Source organism: Hippichthys cyanospilos, chromosome 2 (genome assembly GCF_059441005.1).
Source record: "Hippichthys cyanospilos isolate Australia breed blue-spotted pipefish chromosome 2, RoL_Hcya_1.0, whole genome shotgun sequence".
In the NCBI taxonomy this organism is placed as follows: Eukaryota; Metazoa; Chordata; class Actinopteri; order Syngnathiformes; family Syngnathidae; genus Hippichthys; species Hippichthys cyanospilos.
The window spans coordinates 22,866,603-22,880,690 of NC_142370.1; positions in this window are offsets into that span (position 1 = coordinate 22,866,603).

The window sequence follows — 14,088 nt, forward strand, 5'->3', positions numbered from 1 at the left end:
ACAAGAAACTAATCCTACCGCGTCTATGCACAGTTCCCAAAAATGCAAAGAGCAGAACAGAAGATAAAAAGGTCCGGTTCTGGGAACTAAGGGTCCAGCCAGGTGAGTACACTGGTAAATGGTAAATGGACTTTCACTTAGTATATAGCGCTTTTCTACCTTGGGTACTCAAAGCGCTTTACTTTCACTAGTCATTTACTTACTGATCATCAGGAGCAATAAGGGGTTCAGTGTCTTGCTCAAGGACAAACTGTTACAAATAAGGTAGACATCACGGGTTGTGATAACATGTTATATTACAGTCATGTTGGCGCTAGAGATGGTATCTTGTGTCTCATATGCCAACAACGTCACTTCATGCATTTTGAATTTTTTCTCAAATATATTTTGTCAAACCCCTCCTAGGAAAGAGAAAACCTATAAAAGCTATACAGAATGTGATGTCAATTCTGGGCACTCAAAAGGGGTATCTGGTGCCGGGCTCTAGTCTTTTTAAGACACCTGTGGGCCTAGCTGATGTTCGCAGAACCTATCATGCATAAACAAGCAATGTATTTTGTGTCATTGTTGGGAGTGCCTTGGCTGACTATTCCGATTGTTGCAATGGAATGTGCAGTGGCAAAAAAGGAACAGAGATCCAGAAACTCAGTGGCTTCCTGGAGAGGCTTCACCCCCCCACCCCCCCCCCAAATCTATTCGGCCACACTCATTTGTCTCCTTGCCACAAAGTTTCTTTTGTCATCTTTGTTTTGCCATTATTCTTTATCATTGTTTCACCCAATGTCTCTCACAGGTACCCTTACTTTGCAGCAGGTAGGACTGCTGTACTTTTTTTCATGATTTTCAAGTAGGTCTTTTGCTTGCGCATGCACAAAAATGCAATGCACGCACACCGCAGCAGCAGTTGTGTGGGAACCTGTGCCTCTGTAACCTCCAAGTGAAGCTGGTGAGACGCCAAGAAGCGTGCATCAACTCCGGAGGCCAAAATGCAAGTAGCAGGCAAGCTGCTTGTGTGTCTGACTGACATCAAAGATCCTCCCTCGCATAGCTCCTCTCCGCTCGACATGCATGAACAACTTTTGTGTCCACACACAGACTGCACGCGTGTGTAGGTGTGTAAGCAAGCCAGTGCTGAAAATGTGTACAAAGTTGAGCGTGTGTGTGCAAATGCTATGAGGGCAAATCAACAGCAGGATTGCGGGGATTTGAGAGCTGTACTCATTTGAAAGTGAGTTCATACTTTAAATGCTTCACTCTACGCTTCAGGCTCTTGAGTCACAGTGAAAAAATAAAGGACTCAATCGCTGGCATTGTAGAAAAATATTGTGAATATGTTCTTGAATACATTTATTTTTTGGAACAACACGTCTAAAGAAGAGCTTCTGTCATTTTTCATACCAAAGTCAATGAGAGGTCTTTTGAACTCGCAGTTTGTCTGTAACGGACCGACGTTTTGCCGACGGACCACCGAATGACATACACATTTCATCAATGACGGACTGAGACTGACGGACTAATAGATCGTTCCGTCATTTTAAACCATCATTGTAATCGTGTCACCTGTGACTGCTGTTAATTGTCTGTCACCTCACCCAATTAAATTTGATAAAGTTCAGAAAACAAACAAAGTGGGGTGTCGTTTGAGTTGGTCGGTGTTTGTGCTGGGTTTCAGTCAGGATTACATGAACTTTAGGGCATATTACCATGGGTGCAAGTATTTATTTTTGGTGGGTTACTCACATGAGTACCAGGACATATTATTTGGTAGGTACCCTTTCTTTGCATTACAAACAGTCTTCCTCAAAGGTCTTGTCAGTGTCGTTCCCACATTAGCAGTGCACCGTCTGTGGCCAGTATGCGTCCTCTTAAAATTTTATAAGTCCATCAGTTATGGTTTGCGACGTTCCTTTGGGATCCAGTTGAATTAGTCCAAGGCCTGTAGTTTGTCTCGCCATCAAGCAAGAGGGCGATGAGCCATTGCTTCTTGACTGGCTTGCATACCTATCAAGTTGTACGCGTTCAACGTAATTCGTACAGGTGCAAACACTTTTCAAAGAATGGTTGTCAGACCTTGCAATCTGCTCCGCCAGCTAGCGTGCATTTTAACCCTAACCCTGGTTACGATAGCCCTCACAAAATAAAAGCTTTTCAATAAAATACATTAGTTGGAAATAGTAAACTGATTAGCGTAACTCAAAGCATGTCAAAAGATTAAAACCTTGCAAATTAATTTGGTATTACATTTTTCTTATTCATTCAAAATGATTCAATGATTATATCTGAACTTCTGTTTTGAAAGGCTGGTAGCGCGGTAACACCGGTGACGCGTGACCACAAATACGCACTTGACTTTTTCCTTCTGCTCTTGCTGAAGAAAACTAGCTGTGTAGTAAGACTCTCGTCCAGCATCTGTTAAACCACAGGGAGAAAAATTGATGGAAATTATTCATTTGAAGCTTTTTTTTGTGCCACGAATGAGATTTTTGTGTAATTTTGCAATCTGTCCTTAACGTGCTATTAAGTTTGGTTGTATAGCATGTTCAGGTGATGATGCTTTAGAATTAGAAGAAAAATAAATTCCTAACGTTTTGTATGCCGCGTTTGTTTTGTTTCTTTTGCACGCGCTACAAATTCTGTTTAAGATTACATACAGATATATGAAGGCGAATTACATCTTTCATGAGCAGCTTGTTTGTTAGCAATAACGTCATTTGTCATGGATGAAAGTAGGTACACAAATGTGCGCAGCAAGGGCATGCAACGTTACGCATCAGTGATATTTGTCTCGCATGCGTACCACGTACCGTTTATGTGCACCTCTGCATATTGCACAAAATCTTGCACAGCACATTCACTGTGCAAAAATAAAGTAAAAAGCAATACTCGGAATTAAGCATTAAGTGATTTTTTTGTCACTTATCTTTTTAAAGATGATTTGAATGAATACATTGCTTGCACATAGTTTAGCAAGGCATTCTGGGATCCATTCAAGAAACCAATGGGCACATTCCAAAGTGACAGGCTCACTCTGACAGACACTTAGCCAGGAAATGCAAGATAACAGTGTTTAAATTCTCTAAAGTCGAGTTGTTGTTGTTTTTTTTTTTTAATGTAACCGTCAGTTTAAAAAAGCTGTCAAAATGCATGGCACACTCTTACCCCTATTTAAAGTGTGGATGTGATCCAATCTAACTCCAATCCAACTTTATTTGTTAAGCACTTTAAAACAACCACAGCTGACCAACGTGCTGTACAGAAAAATAAAAAAACATCGTGAAAACAGACACAGGATCTCAAAGACACATCTGAAAGACAAATGAGTAAGGGTCAAAAATCGAATAAAATGAAGGATAAAAAGAATAAAATTGCGGATGAAATTGATAGGGATGAAAGAATAAGAGAATAAAATAGAATAAAAGTAAAAATAAAAGTGATTGGGCACAAACTAGACCGGTGGTTCTTAATCTTGTTGTAGGTACTGAACCCCACCGGTTTCACACGCGCATTCACCGAATCCTTCTTTAGTGACATTCGTAGCATCAATATCTATTGCAGGATTCACCACTGAGATCTGCAGTTGCCATGGCTCTTGCAAATCTGCCAGCGTCTGGTTGTCAAGGCTGTTATGTTTGACAAAGATATTGTCTGGGACGATGATTCACTATACACTCAATAGCAATGTAGTGTGTGCGTGCACACGTAGGAATGTGGACTGTTTGCCCATTCTATCAAGGGAAACAAGCATATGAAAGTTCAACAAAAATTACTTTTGTGAAATAAAAGAGGCTTAGCGGATTCGGCCTTTTGAAGATTTCCACTTACATGATGGTCCGTTTGTTCTGAACATTCGACGACTTCTAGAGAAATCATACAGAACAGGTGCCACAGCGTGACGGACTTACGATGTTGGCAGTATTATGATATAAAATGTCTATGTGGCCCAAAGGATAGAGTGTGGTTGAGCTTTGCCAGAATGCGCCCACGCGCACCATGTGTTCCTCGGTTTTTCTCGAAGTGCACAAGCCACACGCTTAATATCATGTCAAATTCAACATGGCTCACAAATTAGTCTCTGGTGTGAGGTTGCCTCTCAACTCTACCATAATGGGTTTGAAAGAACAAAGAAACATGTGGACTTTTGTGCCATTAGTTTGAACAAATTTCTTAGACTGAGATAACACTTAAAAGATCTGGCCAAGCGCTTTTATCATTTTATATGGCAATAAAGCTCATGCTGTTATGATCGTGCGGTGTTGAGGAAACAAATGCAGGAAAGCCGGAAGCCAAACGAAAAAAAAAAAAAAGGAAAACAAGGAAATTTAGAATCACTAGAATTTTTTGAGATGATTATTAAAATACAGCAAATAAATGATATTGTGGGACATTGATATACCTGACAACAATCCAACAGTGAACAAATAAGAACTAAATGAAAGCATGGAAGTGAAAATGTACAAGACAATTGACAAGACAATGAAAACCACCTTGACGTGATCCAAAGGGTTGGCAAGAGCTGATTGGTAGACGCAAGGGACCATGTTGACAGGCACAGGTGGACGCAATCAAACCAAAAGAGACATCGAAAAACTTGATGACAAAACTTAAATCTAACTAAAACCAAAACCAGCACAATACAAACTATGGCACATGCTTCAAGCTAGATAGATCCCTTTCTCATACAGGGAACGACTTGCACAATGGAGTGACACTGACAAGTTTTGGAGCAAACTGAGAATCAAGTAATGAGCGAAATACTGTATTTATTTTTGCTAAATGAGGGCTGACTTGCACATAACCATTCACAAAGATGTGCTGAGACACTGCGATGAGCAACGACAATATAATGTAAACAACTGCAAGGTGAATTTATATATTATCATTTAATTTAATATTATTTTGAAAACGTCACTTCTATTTCAAGAAATTAGCCGAAAATAGAGAAAAACTGTAAGATGATTTACAGTCATTAAATGCACAATAGGTCCAGTTTTGGGGTCTAGAATTTTGAAAATGGATACAATCCTAAATGTAAAGATGATGTGCGCATGAAAAATTCATACTACAGTCCCAGATTTGAACCTGGAACATTCTGGCCGTGAGGTAGCAACACCAACTGCTCAGTGGAGCTAAACTATGCAACACACTGAGCGAAAAATGCAGATGAAGAAGGAGAAAATGCGTGCAAAAGGGAGAAAAACACACGAGCACCCACACTGAGGCCAAGAGTCATTCAAAGTGGAGTGTGGGCGGAAGTGGTGAAGAGGAGGATGAGGAAGGAGGGGGAGGCAGGTGACGACAACAAAAAGGCTGCTTGACAGTTTTCGGATGCCAGTATGTTAAGACACTGGCATTTTCACATTGCCGTGATCAGGCCCTGGCACACTATGGAACAAATAGCCAGATGAAAGTTCTTAGTACAATTGGGGGAAGAAGTCTGGATGCGAGGACCTACCAAAGCGGGGTAAGATTATATGAGTGGCAAGCTCGTTCGATTGCCTTTGCAATTTTGTTCAAATGCATTTGCAGATAGACTCCAACGTAATTGAGGTTCAAAAGGATCATCATTGCCTGTAGATGCTCCTAGGTTGTGTCAAAGCATTACGTTTGTCAAAATGAAACTCCTCAGCTCACCTCAGCAAAGTTCCTCGGCCCCAAGACTTCCAAAATATGGTGCCTAAGGTCATATTTTTCAACATGGAGGTGGAGTGGTTAGCAAGGCTGCCTCACTGTTCTGAGGTCCTGGGTTCACTTTCAGTTCCAGCCCTCTGGGGTGGAGTTTGCATGTTCTCCTCGTGCCCGCGTGGGTTTTCTCCGGATACTCCAATTTTCTACGACATTCCACAAAACATGCTTAGTCGTGTTAGGGTTAGTGAGTGTGAATGGCCGTTTGTCTCTGTGTGTCTTGTGATTGGCTGGCAACCAGTTCAGTATGTCACTCGCCTGAAGCCCAAAAACTGCTGGGTTAGGGTCCGGAATACACACGGCCCTCGTGAGGATGAGCAGCCAAGAAGATGGATGGATGGATTCATATTTTTACTGGTTTCGGCCCGAGCGCTAAAACTGTAAATGATTTCAAAATTTAAACTGTAAGTCAATGAATTTGCTAATGTCAAATTGTAAATCGGTTGTAATTCCCTTTTCTGGACATTTAAAGGGCGATAAAATCAATTTAGCTCGACTGTGATTTTTTATTCAATGTTCAAAACTGACATGAAATGACCGGTTGAATTTATGACGTAAAATCAATTCAAAATTAAACCTTCAAGCGCTTGAATTGCCCTAAATCCCAATTGGATTCCACTGTATCTTGAAATGTTTTTCTGTTCTTTAGTCGAGAACTAAGGTCACCATTGTAGAGTCCAACACCCACTCTTACACGCGCACGCACTCTCTCACACGCCTTTACAGCACAGCAGCACTGTTGCCACAGTGATGGTTGAGGAACAAGCATGGGTGGGTGGTGGTGCCTGCCAGCAATCACTTTCAAGGGGTTCTTAATGGCCTCTCCACAGCTACCCACAATGCTTTGCCTATCTTCCAGCAAGCTAGCTGCAAATGTATTTGCGAGAATTAAGTTGAAATTAAAAAATCAGTGCCCCAAAATGGGAGCGGTCATTTTGATTTTGAATGCAAGTGTTGCAAATGTGAATGCAATGAATGCAAATGTTGGTGGAATTGATCAGGTCTTATTCAGGTCTTATTGCCCTGCCCATGCTCATGCTTTGCTCAGTTGCGGTGTAAAAACTTTCCAATCCAGTTGATAAATGGACCAGTTAGGTGTAAAGGACAAACATCGTTATGCACTCTTGTAACCTGTGTGATGAGCTGGGTGATATCTCGGTCCAGGTTCCTGCGATAAGTTGGTCGAATGGTGTCCAGTTTCAGGTAGCACAATTTGTTTTCAGAACGTGAGCAGTCTGGGAGGCCATGAGCAACACCCCAGGATCAGTTAAATTCCTGGCATTCCTCACATAGTCTCTTTGAAGGGAAAGCAAACAAGAAGTTTCACACTTCACCTCTGCCACCCGACACACCAGAGCATTACACGGAATCACTTCGTTTTTAAACACGTAGGCCTGAATACACGTGACGACATAATGAATACAAATTATTGGACCAACTCAATCAATCACCTGTGTGGCTACCTCAATTTAATAGTTATTTCAAGAGATCCCAAAAAGCAAGCATTGCTAAGTGACCCAATAACCAACTTTTTCAAAATTTTAGATTGCTCAATAATTGGTTCTGAAAAAAACAAACAAAAAAAACCCACCAAAAAAATTAACTCTTAAAAGTGTTCCATTTACTAAATTTCGACAAAGGATTATTCAGTTTGATGCCAGCTATATGATGGTTCTCACAGTCAAAGACGCAAAGAGGTTCTGTTTAGCTTGTTTAGCTTTGATGTGTGCAAACTGGAGTTGGTAACGTCAACGGCGCAATCAAACTTGTGTGCTGCCCACATGCTCCCAGTGGAAATGTGGACTCACTAATCAGTGACTTCATATTGATTTTAAAGAGGTTTATGTTAGCACCAAGACAACAGGCTGTGGTCATGTCACATCAATAATGTCCACGAGGACCGTGAGTTATGAAATTTGTTATACATGTTTGAAAATGATAGCTGAAAACCTTCAAAGACAGAGAAATCTATACTAATTGTCAGGGGTAGTGGATCTTTCATCATTTTAATTTTTGCTAGTGTTTGATGGGGGGCCTGTCTAAAACAAGCCCAACCTTCCCATTTCCTCAGTTATTCAATGCAAGTGAAGACTTATCTTCAATAGGTTGATGTAAATATTTGTCTAACTATATAAAAGTATAACCAACTGTTGGGTAAAAAAAATGACGTTGTGACTATTCATCACAATGCAACAGTTAAAGCTAAATTACTATAAGTAGCCTGGGTCATTCATATACGTTTGCATTGATACTACAATTTGAATGACCGATTAACCGACTGGAGAACAAATGGAGAAGTCGTCCTCTGGTGGTCATCAAAAAGAATGCACGCAAAGGAACATAGACAATTACTTCTGTGCCTCGTTGTTTGCCCAAAGAAGACAAATAAAACCCTTTTGATATTGATCATATTAACAGTATCTATGATGGAAGGCTTAAAAGGAGGGGAGGATAACGTTTAGGATCGACGTCATCATTCGACGCCCAGAGCAGCCTTGTCACGTTCGAGCATGGCGGCTTGAGGCAGTGTGGGACGTGGGAAAGGTGGAACCAGACTGGGATGAGGCTCAAAAGAGGATATTTAATAACAAACGAAAGCAGGGTTGCAAAGGACCAAAAAATACAAAGTACAACCAAAAAACGCTAACCTCAATTTACTGGGGCAACAAGGAACGAGAGCGGCACGGGAAGGATGGATACAAGGAAACGCGAGGCAAGACAGCGGGGGAAGACGTACGACAAGGACCAGGCAGCGCAGAAAATAAACAATGACCCGACAAGAAGCGTATGCAAACTGGGAACTTACACACACTACACACTTAACGAGAAGACACGACGCAACTGGGGGAGAGACACGAAAGGCAGGGAGGCTGATTGGATGAGAAGGAGGGCAGGTCAACGGGCAGGTGGACAAGATCAAACTAATGAGACACCAACAGCAAAAGGAGATGCAGGGGGAAACAAAACTTAACTAGAACTTAGGAACATGAACAAAACCCAAAGAAAACAACAAACCCCAACCACACATGACAAGCCTATTCTCTAACTTTAATAGTGACCGGTGTAATTGGGTGCGTGACTCTTTCTTCGTCTCGGTGTGTCCTGCAATTGGCTGTGTCTGCTCGGACTCAACTGGGATAGGCACCAGCAAACCTGCAACTTTTGTGAGAATGAGCAGCAACAGAAAATGGATGGATGGATTTGTTAGTCATTCTGGGATGGATGGATGGATTTGTGAATCATTCTGGGATATATATGTGAGTCATTCTGGGATGGATGGATGGATGGATGGATGGATGGATGGATGGATGGATGGATGGATGGATGGATGGATGGATGGATGGATGGATGGTGGGTGGGTGGGTGGATGGATAGATGGATGGATTTTTGAGTCATTCTGTAACTGGAGTGGGCAATTCCGGGTCCCGAGGGCCGGTGTCCTGCATGTTTTCCAATTTTCTCTCCCCAACACACCTCATCAAAAAGCTCTGCTGGATCTTGTAAATAAGCCTAATAATTTGATTTGTTCTAGAATTTTAAAGGTTTTTTTTTCGTCTCAGTCATAAAAACCCTAATAATCTTTGCACAAAAAGCATATATATATGCACTAATATAAATTAAGTTGTCCCGAGATAAAGTGTGGTTGTAACTTTGGGAAACGTGGTTAATAAATAATATTTAACAAATGTATATAAAGAACTGCCTAAAATTGTGATTTATTTATTGTTTTATTTACGTACTGTTTATCAACAGCCTTTTTGAGTAAGACAAAGGAAATGACATTTTTAAATTACTTGAAAGTTATTTCCACCTGTGACCACTGGAGGACAGTATACATCTTGATTGCCGTGCTTTTCCACAGGCTTTGCAGGTGCCAATCCTAGCTGCACCCAATCAAATCTAAGAACAATTTAGTATTTCCAATACACCTGCCATGAATATTTTTGGAGTGTGGGAGAAAGCTGGAGTGCCCAGAAAGAACCCACGTGGGCTCGGGAAGAACATGCAAACTCCTCACAGGAAGGCTGGAGTCAGCTGGATTTGAACTCGGGTACTTTAAGTGTGAGACGGATGTGCTAGCCACTGCTCACCGAGCCATCTTGTTTTGCCAATCAGTAGAGGTCAATATAGCGTAGATTACAATCATTTACATTATATAAAGAAATAAAAACGTTAGACCTTGAGGTGCAGTTTCTGGGGATCAGATTAGCCAGTTGACAGTTTCAAAGCCTTTGCCCTACTGGAACTCCTGAGACTGAACATTATCAAGCACCAGAACCAGCCGGGTCTGAAAGTCACGTTCTGATACCTTATGGCAGTCACGGTGCCTCTGGCCAGCACATAGATGGCTGGGCGGGCACTCCAAGGAAATGGCTTCCCTTAAGGAACCACAAAACCAGTTGCTGGGTTATGTTGTAGGCAGGATAGAACAAAAATGCTTCTCCACCCCTTTTTCTGTGCAAATCATTTTTGTTTGTTTGTCCGTGTGTGTGTTTGGGGGGGTTAAACTCGGGAACTCCATTTGTATTGTGGTCTTGAACAGTTTGAAAATATAAAGGTTTGCCAAGGATCATTGCATGCTACTCAAACACGATGAGATATTGAAAAGTGCAGTATGTCTCTACTGACCACACCAAGACCTGTTTTTTCGTGGGTTACTCAGATGCGTACCAGGACATAAAATTTGGTACACACCCTCTTTTTCATTATAATCAGTCTTCCTGAATGTCCTCCTTGGTGTAACTGCCACATTAGCAGCGCACTGAATGTGTCCACACAGGCAGCCTGCGTCCTCTAAAGGTTTCATAACTTTGTAAAATACTATTGAGTATGTGCCATTTTCTTTCTGTTTTAATGGATGCTCTTATAATATTCCGTTTATATCAATTGCAGGCTTCTCTAGCGTGTCAGATGAGAACATGACGGGTTTTGTTTTTAGGTCTTTTGTAGTCGTTCTCTTTGGAGCCAGCAGAGGGCGATGCTGAATTTGAATTAAAGTAATTGAAACGTGCGCCTGCAATCCAACTACAACAAATTTTACTTATCACTCTATCCGTCATGACGGAGTAGAACATGAAATAAATGTATGCGTGTTGGATGAAAAATTATCTGTATTATTGATGGTATTATACATTATTATTTTTAAAGGATTTTTGCCTGCACTTTTCAGTATATTTTAAAATCGCGCGTATAACCCTAACCCTAACCCTAACCCTTGGCGTGTCTTCATGCACCCCTCGGATTACTCCTGGCGAAACTGCCAGAAGAAAAAAAAAACTCGCCTGCATGAAGCACAACAGGAATCTAAACAACAGCTCGTCTAAATCATCCCATCTCAAACAACATATACACAGCCGCAGAGAGATTTGCAGCATCAAAGCCTCAACTCACAATTTATTTTAGCCATTCTTGCTTGCGTGTTTGTGAATTTAGTTGGTGAAAATGTGTTCTAGGTTCCACAGCAAGCCAAAGGGGAGAGCTTTGTGGGATTATGGGACTTGTTGTGTTTATCCTTTAACAGCTGCCTTCCAGTCAGTCGTGGCAGGATTCATGCGCATGGACAAGAAGTGTTGTAAAGTTAATGGCTGTTCTGATTACACCATCGTCTAATAAATTAAACGTATGTGGTCTTTTTTGAGCCTTTTCTCCGAGCTATGACAGCAAAGCTGACTAAGATATGCAGTTTCTTAGCAATCTGTCATGTTTCACTTTGAGCCACGCTTGGCAAGTGGCTGTTTCCAATAGCAGTTTCAGCCGTGGCCCCATTTTTGAACGACGAACAGTGAATCACAGGAACAAGGCGCACTGATGCCATGGAAAGTCCACAAAGGGAATTTCCAATGAGGACGCCGGAGCTTGACTTGGAGCTTGGCATGTGGCTGCAGGATTGCAGTTTCTGTTCTCTTCGGCACTTCTGCAATGGAGCCCGCACAGCTGACCTACAAATACAAGTGAGGTGACTGTATTGTCTGTTGAAAAACGGAAACCTCGACACGTTTACCGGGGATGTTCTATTCATACTTGGAAACGTTGCATTTGGACTACAGCGAAGAGAAATAAAAGCCCTTTCAGCTTGGCCCAATCTGAGTCAGTAAATATGAACTCTGTCATTTTGTTCATTGACTGTTTATAGCAATCAGGAAGATATCCCAAACCACTAAGGATAAGTATCCAAAGAGAGAAAGATTATGGTATTACATGCTTTAATTTCCCAGCTTTGATTGCTAAATCCCATTAAGTCAAGGTTTGTCATATACAGTGGATCATGATTGGAAGCAAATTTCCCATTCAAAAATACTTTTTTACACTTTGCCGTTGCTTGCACGGCTTTCCCCAGTTAGTTGTTAACATTGTCAGAAGTTGTGCATGTGAGTGTGAATGGTTTGTTTAAAATGTTCGCCGCCTTTTGCGGCAGAGTAAGATGAACCAAGATCCAACTCAACTACTCACCTGACAATGCAGATGACTCAACAAATCTAATCCAGGATCAAGACGTGTGCATGAGGTTGTTCGTATGCATATGTCTGATTATGAGGCATTGTTTCCCCGATTTCATCACGAGACAAAAAAAAGCATGTTTTCTTGCCAAGAAGCAAAGCCCTTTAGGCAAAGCCCTTCAAGTCTGCAAGAAGATGACAGCCCACACTGTTCATTTTGAAGCATGTTTGTATTCCTCTAGGGAAGATTTGTTGGCCCATATTCTGAGATCTTGAATGAAGCACTTATCCTACTTTTGGTTTTGCTCTTTTCTAGCTCATTTGAACCACTGACAGGCCGCCCTGTGCACCGGTTTTGCTGGGTTGTGAGCCAGTGGCAGCCAAGAGCTACTGTATGTATATTTGTGTATGCAATTGGCCCACACTTCTTTTTTTTTTTTTGCCTCGACAACAGGATGTCCACAGACTCCACACTATGACAGCAAAGCAAGCTAGATAATGTTTTCATAAAATGTTCAGGTTAATGTAAATGAAAACAAAAGCAAAAAAGAAGTGTGGACTGACCAATATATAAAAATAGCCGCTTATCTTTACTCGAGTCGCTGACTTGCTGTCTGGAAAACCAAAAAAAATTACATTTATATAAGCATTCACAGCCTTTGCGTAACACTTTGATGATCTACTATACTATACGTTTGGCAGCAATTACAGCCTCCAATCATTTTGAGTATGATGCCACACGCTTAGCACGCCTGTCTTAAGGCGGTTCTGCTCATTCTACTTTGCAGTAATTTTCATATTCCATCAGGTCGGATGGGAGACATCCATGCACGGCCATTTTCAGGTTTCTGCTGAGATGTTAAATCAGATTCAAGTCTGGTTTCTGGTTGAGCCACTCCAGAACGTTCACAGAGTGCTTCAGAAGCCAATCCCTTGCGATCGTGGCTGTGTGCTTCGGGTTGTTTTCCAGCTGAAAAATTAACCTTCTCCCCAATTTGGTCAAGAGCGCTCTGGAGCAGTTGTTCATTCAGGACATGTCTGCATATTGCTTCATTCATTTTTCTCTTCTGGCCTGATTAGTCTGGCTGTTCCTGCTGCTGCTGCTGCAAAAAAAAAACATCTCCCTTGCACCACACTGCCACCAGCACATTTCACTTAAGGGATGGTATTGGCTTGGTCATAAGTTGTGCTTGATTCCCTACGAACATGATGGATGGCATTTACACGAAAGAGTTCAGTCTTTGTCTCATCAGACCGGAGAATTTTCTCATGGTAAGAGAGTCATTCGTGTGCTTTCTGGCAAATTCCAGATGGACTGCCATGTTCCTTTTACTAAGGAGTGGCTGTCGTCTGGCTACTCTGCCATACAGGCCTGATTGGGGGATTGCTGCAGAGATTTTTGTCCTTCTGGACAGAGGAACACGCGGACCAAGGATAGCGTGACCATCGGGTTCGTGGTCACCTCCCTGACTAAGGCCCTTCTCACCGGATTGCTGAATGTACTGCACTCCAATTAAGCTAAAGAAAAGTCTCAAGGATGATCAGTGGAAAAGGGTGCACCTGAGCCCTTTTTGAGCTTTATGACAAAGGCTGTGAACTTTTTCTATTTCTAACACATTTAGAAATACAATTAAAGTTATTCTCACAGTGTCATAATGGGGTGTTGTGTGCAGAATATTGGGTTCAGCTATTAATACAAAATGTGGAAAAAGTGAAGCACAGTGATTACTTTCTAGATGCACTGTCTTTGTCATGGGAAGGAGACTTTGATATAGGGTCTTTGGGAATGCCCGGCCATTCGCCATTTTGGGGAGATTGTAGTTCATTGACTGTCACAGACTGTCAAGAAATCCATCCATGATGCCAGATATGTTTCCTTGGAAAATACTTTCCTAAATCTAAAAAGATAAAAAGTATGTACTCTGTACAGTACTTCTTCATGCAAGACAGATGATGGTCTTTTGTCATA